The 14,466-nt window shown below is 37.9% G+C and overlaps 1 non-coding gene across 1 annotated transcript; it reads right to left on the bottom strand.

Annotated features, from left to right (window-relative positions):
• Positions 1-963: 963 nt before the first annotated feature.
• LOC127745903 (small nucleolar RNA R71) lies at positions 964-1,067 on the bottom strand. Its single transcript, XR_008007526.1, has one exon. It is a non-coding gene; the product is annotated as a small nucleolar RNA R71 (small nucleolar RNA).
• Positions 1,068-14,466: the final 13,399 nt, after the last annotated feature.

Here is a 14,466-nt window from a genome sequence, read left to right as displayed (position 1 = left end):
CTTCTTATCTTCTTATCTTTTCAAATTTAATTTTAATATCTTTTTCAAACTAACTATTTGACTTTTTGTTTGTTTCTATCTTTTTCAAAACCAACTAACTACCTATCCCTCTCTAATTTTCGAAAATACCTCTCTCTTTTTCAAAATTTCTTTTAAATTTTAATTTTAATCATATCTTATCTTTAATTTTTGAAAATCACTAACCACTTTTTCAAAATTATTTTCGAAATTCTATCCCTCTTCTCCTTCTATTTATTTAATTATTCACTAACACCTCTCTTCATCTCTCTTCATCTCAGATCACCACCTCTATTCTTACCCATTCTTCTTCACTCTTCTTCCCTTTCTTCTTCTACTAACAATAAGGATCCTCTTTACTGTGACATAGAGAATTCCTCTTTCTTTTCTTGTTCTCTTTTTCCCTATATGAGCAGGAACAAGGAAAAAGGCACTCTTGTTGAAGCTGATCCAGAACCTGAAAGGACTCTGAAGAGGAAACTAAGAGAAGCTAAATTACAACAATCCAGAGGCAACCTTTCTGAAATTTTCGAACAAGAGAAGGAAATGGCAGCCAAACCCAACAACAATAATGCAAGGAGAATGCTTGGTAATTTCACAAAACCAACGTCCAAATTTGATGGAAGAAGCATCTCCATTCCTGCCATTGGAGCCAACAATTTTGAGCTTAAACCTCAATTAGTTGCTTTAATGCAATAGAACTGCAAGTTTTATGGACTTCCATCTGAAGATCCTTACCAGTTTTTAACTGAGTTCTTACGGATTTGTGAGACTGTTAAGACGAATGGAGTAGATCCTGAAGTCTACAGGCTCACGCTTTTCCCTTTTGCTGTAAGAGACAAAGCTAGAACATGGTTGGACTCACAACCTAAAGATAGCCTGGAATCCTGGGATAAGCTGGTCACGACCTTCTTGGATAAATTCTTTCCTCCTCAAAAGCTGAGCAAGCTTAGAGTGAATGTTCAGACCTTCAATCAAAAAGATGGTGAATCCCTCTATGAAGCTTGGGAAAGATACAAGCAGCTGACCAAAAGGTGTCCATCTGGCATGTTTTCAGAATGGACCATATTAGATATATTCTATTATGGTCTATCTGAATTTTCGAAAATGTCATTGGACCATTCTGCAGGTGGATCCATTCACCTAAAGAAAACACCTGCAGAAGCTCAAGAACTTATTAACATGGTTGCAAATAACCAATTCATGTACACTTCTGAAAGGAATTTCGTGAATAGTGGGACGCCTCAGAGGAAGGGAGTTCTTGAAATTGATGCTCTGAATGTCATATTGGCTCAGAACAAAGTGTTGACTCAGCAAGTCAACATGATCTCTCAAAGTCTGAATGGATGGCAAAATGCATCCAACAGTACTAAAGAGGCAGCTTCTGAAGAAGCTTATGATCCTGAAAACCCTGCAATGGTAGAAGTTAATTACATGGGTGAACCTTATGGAAACACTTATAACTCATCATGGAGAAATCATCCAAATTTCTCATGGAAGGATCAACAAAAGCCTCAATAAGGCTTTAATAATGGTGGAAGAAATAGGCTCAGTAATAACAAGCCTTTTCCATCATCTTCTCAGCAACAGACAGAAAATTCTGAACAGAGCCCCTCTAATTTAGCAAACTTAGTCTCTGATCTGTCAAAAGCCACTTTAAGTTTCATGAGTGAAACAAGATCCTCCATTAGGAATCTGGAGGCACAAGTGGGCCAGCTGAGTAAGAAAATCATTGAAACTCCTCCTAGTATTCTCCCAAGTAATACAGAAGAGAATCCAAAAGGAGAGTGCAAGGCCATTGATGTAATCAATATGGCCGAATGCACAAGGGAGGAGGAGGACGAAAATCCTAGTGAGAAAGACCTCCTGGGACGTTTCTCAAACAAGAAGGAGTTCCCCATTGAGGACCTAAAGTAATCCGAGGCTCATATAGAGAACATAGAGATTCCACTACATTACCCTGTACTATAGGCACCATGACCTTTAACAAGGCTCTGTGTGACCTGGGGTCAGGCATAAATCTTATGCCACTCTCTATAATGGAGAAACTAGGGATCATTGAGGTACAGCCTGCCTTATTCTCATTACAATTGGCAGACAAGTCAGTAAGACAACCTTATGGATTAGTAGAGGACGTGTTAGTAAAGGTTGAAGGCCTTTACATCCCTGCTGATTTCATATTCTTAGACACTTGGAAGGAAGAAGATGAATGCATCATCCTTGGAAGACCCTTCCTAGCCACAACAGAAGCTGTGATTGATGTTAACAGAGGAGAATTAGTCTTTCAATTGAATGGGGACTACCTTGTGTTTAAAGCTCAAGGACCTTCCTCTGCAACCATGGAAAGGAAGCATGAAAAGCTTCTCTCAATACAGAGTTAAGAAGAGCCCCCACAGTCAAACTCTAAGTTTGGTGTTGGGAGGCCACAATCAAACTCTAAGTTTGGTGTTGAATCCCCACAACCAAACTCTAAGTTTGGTGTTGGGATTATACAACATTGACCTGATCACCTTTGTGGCTCCATGAGAGGCCACTGTCAAGCTAGTGACATTAAAAGAGTGCTTGTTGGGAGGTAACCTAATTTTTATTTATCTAATTTTAATTTTATTTTATTATTATTTTGTGTTTTATTAGATTCATGATCATGTGGAGTCACGAAAAAATTATTAAAATTAAAAACAGAATCAAAAACAGCAGAAGAAAAATCACACCCTGGAGGAAGGACTTACTGGCGTAAACGCCAGTAAGGTGCATCTGGCTGGTGTTCAACGCCAGAACAGAGCATGTTTCTAGCGCTGAACGCCAGAAACAAGCAACATCCTGGCGTTTGAACGCCAGGAATGTGCCTTGAGGAAAGCTGGCGCTGAACGCCAGTAACAAGCATGGAACTGGCGTTCAACGCCAGAAACATACTACACATGGGCGTTGAACGCCCAGAGTGTGCATCACTTCGGCGTTTAAACGCCAGAATGGTGTGCAAAGGCATTTTACATGCCTAATTGGTGCAGGAATGTAAATCCTTGACACCTCAGGATCTGTGGACCCCACAGGATCATCTCAGGATCTGTGGACCACACAGGATCCTCACCTAACATATTCTCCCCTCTTCTCACTATTCATTCTCTCTTCCCCATAAACACACTTCCCAACAACTTCAATCTCTCTTCCCAATTACCCCCTTCACCACTCACATCCATCCACTCTTCCCCATAAACCCCACCTACCTTCAAAATTCAAAAATCTTTCCCACCCAAACCCACCCTATATGACCGACACTACACCCACTCCCCTCCCTATATATACCCTTCCATTCTACTTCATTTTCACACAACACAAACCCCCTCTTCTACACCTTGGCCGAAACACCTTCCCTCACTCTCCTCCATATTTTCTTTTTCTTCTTCTTCTCTTCTTTCTTCTCTTGCTCGAGGGCGAGCAATATTTTAAGTTTGGTGTGGTCAAAGCATAATCTTTTTGTTTTTCCATTACCATCAATGGCACCTAAGGCCAGAGAATCCTCTAGAAAAGGAAAAGGGAAGACAAAAGCTTCCACCTCCGAGTCATGGGAGATGAAAAGATTCATCTCCAAAAGCCATCAAGACCACTTCTATGATATTGTGGCAAAGAAGAAGGTGATCCCTGAGGTCCCTTTTAAACTCAAAAAAAATGAGTATCCGGAGATCCGACATGAAATTCGAAGAAGAGGTTGGGAAGTCCTAACCAACCCCATGCAACAAGTCGGAATCTTAATGGTTCAAGAGTTCTATGCCAATGCATGGATCACTAGGAACCATGATCAAAGTGTGAATCCGAGTCCGAAGAATTATCTCACAATCGTTCGGGGGAAATACTTAGATTTTAGTCCAGAAAATGTGAAGTTGGCATTCCACTTGCCCATGATGCAAGGAGATGAATGCCCCTACACTAGAAGGGTCAACTTTAATCAAAGGTTGGACCAAGTCCTTATGGACATATGTGTGGAAGGAGCTCAATGGAAAAGAGACTCCAAAGGCAAGCCGGTTCACCTAAGAAGACTGGACCTCAAGCCTGTGGCTAGAGGGTGGTTAGAGTTCATTCAACGCTCCATTATTCCCACTAGCAACTGATCTGAAGTTACTGTGGATCGGGCCATCATGATTCATAGCATCATGATTGGAGAGGAAGTAGACGTTCATGAAGTCATCGCCCATGAAATCTACAAAATAGCTGATAAGCCCTCCACCATGGCAAGGCTAACCTTTCCTCATCTTATTTGCCATCTATGTTACTCAGCTGGAGTTATCATAGAAGGAGACATCCTCATTGAAGAGGATAAGCCCATCACCAAGAAGAGGATGGAGCAAGCAAGAGAGACCCTCCACGGATTTCAAGAGATGCATGAGGAAGCTCATCATCAAGAAATCCCTGAGATGCCTCAAGGGATGCACTTTTCTCCCAACAACTATTGGGAACAACTCAACGCTTCCCTAGAAGATTTGAGCTACAATGTGGAATAATTAAGGGTGGAACATCATGAGCACTCCATCATTCTCCATGAAATAAGAGAAGATCAAAGGTTTATGAATGTTAAAATTGTTGGCTCTTGAAAGAATGATGAACAAAGAGAAATGTTATTGATAATCTGAAAAATCAAAAATTGATTCTTGAAGCAAGAAAAAGCAGTGAAAAAAGAAAAGCTTGCGAAAAAAAAGAAAAAGAAAAAGCAAGCAGAAAAAGCCAATAGCCCTTAAAACCAAAAGGCAAGGGTAAAAAGGATCCAAGGCTTTGAGCATCAATGGATAGGAGGGCCCAAGGAAGTAAAATCCAGGCCTAAGCGGATAAATCAAGCTGTTCCTAACCATGTGCTTGTGTCATGAAGGTCCAAGTGAAAAGCTTGAGACTGAGTGGTTAAAGTCGTGATCCAACGCAAAAAGAGTGTGCTTAAGAGCTCTGGACACCTCTAACTGGGGACTCTAGCAAAGCTGAGTCACAATCTGAAAAGGTTCACCCAGTCATGTGTCTGTGGCATTTATGTATCCGGTGGTAATACTGGAAAACAAAGTGCTTAGGGCCACGGCCAAGACTCATAAGTAGCTGTGTTCAATAATCAACATACTTAACTAGGAAAGTCAATAACACTATCCGAAATTCTAAATTCCTAGAGAAGCCAATCATTCTAAACTTCAAAAGAAAAAGTGAGATGCCAAAACTGTTCAAAAGCAAAAAGCTACAAGTCCCGCTCATCTAATTAGAATTAATATTCATTGATATTTTGGAATTTATAGTATATTCTCTTCTTTTTATCCTATTTGATTTTCAGTTGCTTGGGGACAAGCAACAATTTAAGTTTGGTGTTGTGATGAGCGGATAATTTATACACTTTTTGGCATTGTTTTTAGGTAGTTTTTAGTAAGTTTAAGCTACTTTTAGGGATGTTTTCATTAGTTTTTATGTTAAATTCACATTTCTGGACTTTACTACGAGTTTGTGTGTTTTTCTGTGATTTTAGGTAATTTATGGCTGAAATTGAGGGACTTGAGCAAAATTCTGATAGGAGGCTGACAAAGGACTGCTGATGCTGTTGGAATCTGACCTCCCTGCATTCGAAATAGATTTTCTGGAGCTACTTAAATCCAAATGGCGCGCTCACAACAGCGTCGGAAAGTAGACATCCAGAGCTTTTCAGCAATATATAATAGTCCATACTTTATTCGGGAATTGATGACATAAACTGGCGCTCAACGCCAGTTCCATGTTGCTGTCTGGAGTAAAACGCCAAAAACACTTCACGACCCGGAGTTGAACGCCCAAAACACATTACAACTTGGCGTTCAACTCCAAAAGAAGCCTCAGCTCGTGGATAGATCAAGCTCAGCCCAAACACACACCAAGTGGGCCCCAGAAGTGGATTTATGCATCAATTACTTACTCATGTAAACCCTAGTAGCTAGTCTAGTATAAATAGGATAATTTACTATTGTATTAGGCATCTTTGGTCTCAGTTTTATTTTATTCTTCATCTTAGGAGGCTATTGATCACGTTTTGGGGGCTGGCCATTCGGCCATGCCTGAACCTTTCACTTATGTATTTTCAATGGTGGAGTTTCTACACACCATAGATGAAGGGTGTGGAGCTCTGCTGCACCTCAAGTTTTAATACAATTACTATTGTTTCTATTCAATTCTCTTTATTCCTATTCTAAGATATTCGTTGCACTTCAACTTGATGAATGTGGTGATCCATGACACTCATCATCATTCTCACCTATGAACGCGCGTGACTGACAACCACTTCCGTTCTACCTTAGGCCGGGCGCATATCTCTTGGATTCCTTAAACAGAATCTTCGTGGTATAAGCTAGATTGATGGCGGCATTCATGAGAATCCGGAAAGTCTAAACCTTGTCTGTGGTATTCCGAGTAGAATTCTGGGATTGAATGACTGTGACGAGCTTCAAACTCCTGAAGGCTGGGCGTTAGTGACAGACGCAAAAGAATCAAGGGATTCTATTCCAACCTGATTGAGAACCGACAGATGATTAGCCGTGCTGTGACAGAGCATTTGGACCTTTTTCACTGAGAGGATGGGATGTAGCCATTAACAACGGTGATGCCCTACATACAGCTTGCCATGGAAAGGAGTAAGAAGGATTGAAGGAAGAAGTAGGAAAGTAGAAAAAGAAAGGACACAGTATCTCCATACGCTTATCTGAAATTCTCACCATTAATTTAAATAAGTATTTCTATCCTATGTTATTTATCTTTATTTCCTGCTTATTATTTATTATTATTCGAAAATCCATAATCAATTATAATCCGCCTAACTGAGATTTACAAGATGACCATAGCTTGCTTCATACCAACAATCTCTGTGGGATCGACCCTTACTCACGTAAGGTTTATTACTTGGACGACCCAGTACACTTGCTGGTTAGTTGAACGGAGTTGTGTCCACACATAGCAAAGAGCCATTATAATAAATTTCATACAAGTACAAAGAGTCCAACTTTGATGATCACAATTTCGTCCACCAAAAAGTAAATATACAGAGTGTAGTTCTCCAAAATGCCAAGCTTCTTTCTAGTTCAAAACTACTCCTATATATACTACTCTTCTTGATCTTCTAGTCAGCTCTTCAAGTCTTGGATATGGGCCTTTGATCTTGAGTTGAAGCAGTTACAACCTTCAGTGAGCTCAGCTTTGCTTGCAGAAAAAGTGTGAGTCAGGCATGGGTGGACGTTAGTTAGGAAGTTAGTGGTATTAACGTTAAGTGAAAATGTGGATTCGAGAACGTTAGTGACGATAACCTTTTTCACTAACGCTCCAAACCAAATTTATCCACGTTACCTTCAACATTAGTGGAACTAGCATGACCACTAACGTTGCCTCTTAGTCCTTCGCAAACGTTATTGGCATTCACCTTTACCAATAACGTTGCCTCTTAGTCCTTCACAAAGGTTATTGGCATTCACCTTTACCAATAACGTTGCTCTTTGCTTCTTTTTCCCACGTTAGTGATCCATGTTAGTGTAACTAACGTGGCCCTTAACGTGGGCATGCCCTAGCTTCGAGAGCGTTAGTGACACTTACCTTTGTCACTAACGCTTCAAACGCCCATTCTTCCCACGTTAGTGCCTCACGTTAATTGCATTAATGTGACCACTAACATGGTGGTGATTGCCATCTCCAACGTTAATGACAAAGGTAGGTGTCACTAACGTTGGCCTATCATTCCTTGCTCCACGTTACCCTTCACGTTAGTGGTCTTAACGTGACCACTAATGTGGGCAATATTGGCTTAGTCCAACGTTAGTGACAAAGGTGAGTGTCACTAACGTTGGCGATTGCTTTCTCCTCCCACGTTGGAGTTCACGTTAATTGGATTAACGTGACTCTTATCGTGGCTAAGTGTGCCCTTTTGGAACGTTAGTGGTATTCACTTTTACCACTAACATTGGAGCTCCCCTTTTCCTCTACATTAGCTACCACGTTAATGTAATTAACGTGGCAACTAACATGGCTATGATGGCTTCGAAGGCGTTATTGGCGATCACTTTTTCCATTAACGCTGCAAGCTTATTCCCATTCCACGTTAATGGTCACGTTAATTAGATTAACGTGGATCTTCCTTGCTTCCTTTGTCCTGAAATCAAGCAAATAAAGTGGATCAAAGCTCTGTTCCAAGTCATGAGATCATTCATTATCCATTTTATCATTCAATTCCTGCATAATTCTCATGAAATCATGTAAAGTTCACAATGTTTGCTTGAATCAAGATGTAAGTGTATTTTTATCCAAAACTTGCTTATTTACTAAGAAAATGCATGAAACTATCCTAAAATAATAAAGAAAATGTCAGTGAAACTGGCCAAGATGCCCTGACATCAACAAGTCATCCTGGTTCAACCTAACCTACGGTCAACTAGCCTAAGTTTTCACAAGATATTATATTTTAGTTACGAGAAACCAAAATCATACCTTGGACAATTCCTCCCTAATTCTTGAAACATCCCAATTATCCACCGTTCCTCAAACTCTAAAGCTCCAACTCCTCACCAATTAAATTTTCAGCTCTCAGGATTCAATTCCAAGTTTCCAATATTCACTAATTTAACTCCAATTCAACAAGATACACAATTTAATTCATGCAATATCACAATAATCAACACTGAGCTCACTAAATCACCTATTTACAAGGGTTAGGGTTTCCTTACCATTACTTACAAGTCAAATGGACAAAATCCGATGATTATCTACCACTAGAGTAGCCCTAAACCATCAAAATCACAAAATCTCTCAATTACCAAAACCAAAAATCCAAACTGAAAAGGGAAGAACTGGGTAAGAAAATGTGATTCACTTACCAAATTGATATATGGGTTTAGTAGAGAATTTCGACACGAATACGTGACCGCTGATAGCTTGTCAATCGAAACTCCAGATCAAAAGTTATGGTAAAATAAAATTTGAATGAGGGCTTGTGTTTCTTGGAAGTGTTCTTCCCCATGCATGAGTGTTTCAGCGTGTTTGCTGAAGAGAAAAGAGAGAATGAGCTAAAGCTCATATAAGTATGTGAGTTATGTTGGGCCTTGGGCCCAATGTGGGCCCAATTCGTCTGGTTTGGCCCGTTCGCCTCAATTTTGGACCAAAATCTTTAAAATTAGTGTTAAAATTCTTATATTAATTAGCTCTACCTCATTAAACTATAAAATTAAATTTTCTAATTTTTTAAATTAATAATTAATTTATTAGCTAATTATTTATTAATTTTACAGATTTTACACTAATGGCTTTATAGGAGGATTTCGAAAATGACATTGAGAAAGAAGATTCTGACCATGAAGCCCAAATTTGTCTCATGGCTGATCAAACAATTATGATGAGGTAAATTATACTAAACTTCCAACTGATCAATAATATTTTATTATTGAAGATTTAATTAAAAATTCTGCAAAGATTTATAAAAAAGATAGTAAATATAAAAGGAAAAATAAAGTCTTGAAATTGGAGAATGCCAAACTCAAGAAATAATTAAGCAAAGCTGAATCCTCTAGTGTTTTGAAAGAAGAAAATGAGTTTTTAAAAATTGAAATAGAAGATTTAGAAATGAGGAATTCGGCCACTACTACAAGTGACATTCTTGTAGAAAATGAAGAATTGCACAAGATAATTAAGAACTTAAACATTGATTTAGCAAAGTTTGTTCACGGTTCAAAAAACTTAGACAAAATTCATGCTAATCAAAGGCTTCTTTTCATAAAATATGGTCTTGGTTTTGTTGAAGAAATAAAACCAGATTTAAAAAATGATTTTGAAGCTATCTCATCCAAAACCAAAAGGATCGAACCAGTTTTTCAAAACAATCAAAAGGGTATTTATACCAAATACAGGAGTCCTCCTCTCAATTCTAAAATTTCAGCAAGAAGCAACACTTGTTTAAATGTCATAGATCTCTTCCTCAATACTTTATTTACAAGAAGAAAGTTGGTAATCATGTTTATAATATTATTTGTAATTATAATACTCTTGGACAATCAAAAAGAATTAACATCAAAGGATCCAAGTTAGTTTGGATACTTAAAATTTGTTGAAAGTATTATAGGTTTGCCTTACATCCAAAAAGGATCAAGGAGATGTGGTATCTTGATAGTGGATATTCAAGGCACTTGATCGGAAAGTCTATATTCTTCATTAAGCTAAGTGAATATGTTGGTGGATTTGTGATTTTTAGAGATAACGGTAAAGGAAAGATCATAGTCATTGAAAAAGTGGATGTTATTTCAGATGACACAGCGGTTGAAAATGGCTCTGAAATAGGTGCAATTCCAAAAATGCATGCAACCAAATTCTACAAGATGCTACTGGTCTTTTTTTTTTTTTGTTGAACTGGCAAAATTTTTTGCATTTTTGTCTCTCAAGTCGAGACAAGTTTTTCTGGGCAGATGATGAACGAGTTCATTTTTTTAGATGCTACCTTTATATCTTTTTTAATTTTTATGTAATCTTTGCATTTATTTTGAGAAACGTTTCTTACTAAATTAAAATTATTTTTAGTCAAAGTATTTTCTACATTAATCATCCTTTTTTTTTTAAATCTTTACTAAAATTCTTTTTCAAACCAATTTCAAAATCTTTTCAATTTTAATCTCGCATTAGTATAAATGCCTTTAGCCTTCTATAGCCTTTCCGCTGCTACTGAGGTTTGAACCTTTCTTTGTTTCCCACTTTGATGACACAAAAGGGATAAAGTAAAGATTAAACTAAGCTTATTTGGTTTATGCATCTTATGATATTATGATCTTATTAATTTATTCTTTTAGTTTTTGATATCTCTCTTGATTATGTAAAAGAAAAGTTATTCCTACATTAAAGAAGAGATATGAAACTTTATACATTGATGAATCATCAAGAAAGATGGCAATTATTTTCGTGCATATTATATATCACACAAAATAATCTTTATTTTTCTTATTTTTTAGTGTGTTCTTACTTCTCCTTTGTCTATAATCAAGCTTTGAGAGATACAAAAGGCAAAAAGAGTAGTACATATAAAATCCGTTTAATCTTTGATTGAGAGTTTTCATTTCGAAAGTGTGCTAGATTAGAGTGCACTTGGTTATCGTTAACTAGGTTGGATTAGCACCTAAGTGATTTAATAAACTTGAGATAGCTTAGGTGATTTACAAGAGTGTGAGCCTCTTGGAATTGGTTATTGTAATATATCTTGATTATAGTGAAAATTCTACCATTATTGTGGTGGAGACTGGATGTAGGTCACATTGCACTTCGTGGCTGAACTACGATATATCAAGGCGTCACTCTTTTTCTTCTTTCTTTTCTGCATTTGCTATTCTACATAATATGGAGACAAAATTGAAAATAATATTCTAAAATTAGAATTCTGCATAACTTGTTTATTGAAGCGTGAGCATCTTGTCTATCTTTTCCAAGTAAATTTACACTTAAATTGCTGAGTTTAATTAAGAATTAATTATATTTTAGCCACTATGGATGCTATTTTGAGTTTTGTGCAATATTGTTTATTTTAGGTAGCATTCGACTGGATTTGATGGAGTTTCTGCAGCTCAAGATTTAAAGGAGATAGCAGCGAGGAGCGACGCGTACGCGTGATCTAGAAGTATCCCTGGTGACGCGTGCGCGTGACTGATGCGTATGCGTGATTTGAAGATTTGCTCAGCGACGCATTTGCGTGACTTGCGAAGAAGACCAGCAACACGTACGCGTGAATGACGCGTACGCGTGACGTGCGCGATCTGCTGAATTTACAGAAAATCGCTGACGTGGATTTTGGGCCTCCTTTTGAACCAGTTTCCAGCCCAGAAAACACAGATTAGAAGCTGCAGAATGGACAAATCAAGTGGCCCCCACCCATCAGCGGAAGACTTGTTAATTAATTCGAATTTAAATTCAAATTTGATTTTTAGGAAAATATATTATTTTTATATAATTAGATTTTAAATTTATTAGGATTAGTTATAAATAGGAACTCTGTACATTTAGACACGGTACCTAATTGTTACAAGAACCATTATTTTTCCTCTCTGAACCATTTTCAATTAATCCTTCGTTGTTGAGGTTAGGAGCTCTGTCTATTTTCATGGATTGATTCATTTGATCTTTCTAATTTAATTCATGTCTTGATTTATATTTCAATAATTATTTTCGTTCATTATTCTATGAATATTGGGTGGAACGGAAGTATGACCCATGTTCTAATTGAGTTCTCGTAAAACTTGGAAAAGCTCTTTACTTGAACAACAACTTGAAAACATATTATACTGAATTTTTAATTGTTTGTAATTAACGGGATATGTGACATATAATCTCCTTATTTATGGATAATTAGGATTCTTTTGGCATATAAACTAGAAATTGATCATCACCCCCTAATTGGAATTAATTGACAAAGGAATTGGCGATTAATGAATTTTAGAGGAGACTAGGAAGGTCTAAGGAACTAGGGTCTAGTCACATATAGTTTACCATGAAATTAAATAACTCTGAAACCTTAACTGCTTTCTCAAATATTTTATTCCCAACTCATTACTGCTTGCTTTCTGAAATTTTTAAAGTACTGTTTAATGCTTTTTGAACATCTCAAAACCATTTTCTGCTTGCCTAACTAAGCTCATCACTCAATAACTGTTGCTTAATCCATCAATCCTCGTGGGATCAACCCTTACTCACGTAAGGTACTACTTGGTACGACCCGGTGCACTTGCCGGTTAGTAGTGTAGGTTGTTGGTGCACGAAATTGCAATCACACTTTTGCAACCCCGCACAACTAACCAGCAAGTGCACTGGGTCGTCCAAGTAATACCTTACGTGAGTAAGGGTCGATCCCACGGAGATTGTCGGCTTGAAGCAAGCTATGGTTATCTTGTAAATCTTAGTCGGGATATCAATAATTATCAGGGTTGATTGTGAAAAGTAAAAGAACATGAAAAATCTAGTGATTCTTTTGCGTCTGTCACTAACGCCCAGCCCTCAGGAGTTTGAATCTCGTCACAGTCATTCAATCCTTGAATCCTACTCAGAATACCACAGACAAGGTTTAGACCTTCCGGATTCTCTTGAATGCCGCCATCAGTTCTAGCTTATACCACGAAGATTCTGATTAAAGAATCCAAGAGATATCTACTTAATCTAAGGTAGAACGGAGATGGTTGTCAGGCACACGTTCATGGTTGAGAATGATGATGAGTGTCACGGATCATCACATTCATCCGGGTTAAGAACAAGTGATATCTTAGAATGGAAGCAAGCATGATTGAATGAAAAACAGTAGTAATTGCATTAATCCATCAAGACACAGCAGAGCTCCTCACCCCCAACCATGGGGTTTAGAGACTCATGTTGTGGAAGATACAATGAGAAACGTGTAAAGTGTCATGAGGTACAGATACAATGTCAAAAGATCCTATTAATAGTAAGCTAGTAACCTAGGGTATACAGAAATGAGTAAATGACGTAAAAATCCATTTCTGGGTCCACTTAGTGTGTGCTTGGGCTGAGCATTGAAGCTTTCATGTGTAGAGACTTTTTCTGGAGTTAAACGCCAGCTTTCATGCCAGTTTGGGCGTTTAACTTCAATTTTTATGCCAGTTCCAGCGTTTTTAAACGCTGGGAATTCTGAGGCTGATTTGCAACGCCGGTTTGGGCCATCAAATCTCGGGCAAAGTATGAACTATTATACATTGCTGGAAAGCCCAGGATGTCTACTTTCCAATGCCGTTGAGAGCGCGCCAATTGGGCTTCTGTAGCTCCAAAAAATCCACTTTGAGTGTAGGAAGGTCAGAATCCAACAGCATCTGCAGTCCTTTTCAGTCTCTGAATCAGATTTTTGCTCAGGACCCTCAATTTCACCCAGAAAATACCTGAAATCACAGAAAAACATACAAACTCATAGTAATGTCCAGAAAAGTGAATTTTAACTAAAAACTAATAAAAATATACTAAAAACTAGTTAGAATATACTAAAAACATACTAAAAACAATGCCAAAAAGCGTACAAATTATCCGCTCATCACAACACCAAACTTAAATTGTTGCTTGTCCTCAAGCAACTGAAAATCAAATAAGATAAAAGGAAGAGAATATACTATAGACTCCAAAATATCAAGGAAATTCAGCTCCAATTAGATGAGCGGGACTAGTAGCTTTTTGCTTCCGAACAGTTTTGGCATCTCACTTTATCCTTTGAAGTTCAGAATGATTGGCATCTATAGGAACTCAGAACTCAGATAGTGTTATTGATTCTCCTAGTTGAGTATAATGATTCTTGAACATAGCTAGTGTATGAGTCTTGGCTGTGGCCCAAAGCACTCTGTCTTCCAGTATCACCATTGGATACATACATGCCACAGACACATAACTGGGTGAACCTTTTCAGATTGTGACTCAACTTTGCAAGAGTCCCCAATTAGAGGTGTCCAGGGTTCTTAAGCA

Source organism: Arachis duranensis, chromosome 3 (assembly GCF_000817695.3).
Source record: "Arachis duranensis cultivar V14167 chromosome 3, aradu.V14167.gnm2.J7QH, whole genome shotgun sequence".
Lineage (NCBI taxonomy): Eukaryota > Viridiplantae > Streptophyta > Magnoliopsida > Fabales > Fabaceae > Arachis > Arachis duranensis.
This window is presented reverse-complemented; position numbering and strand designations above follow the sequence as displayed.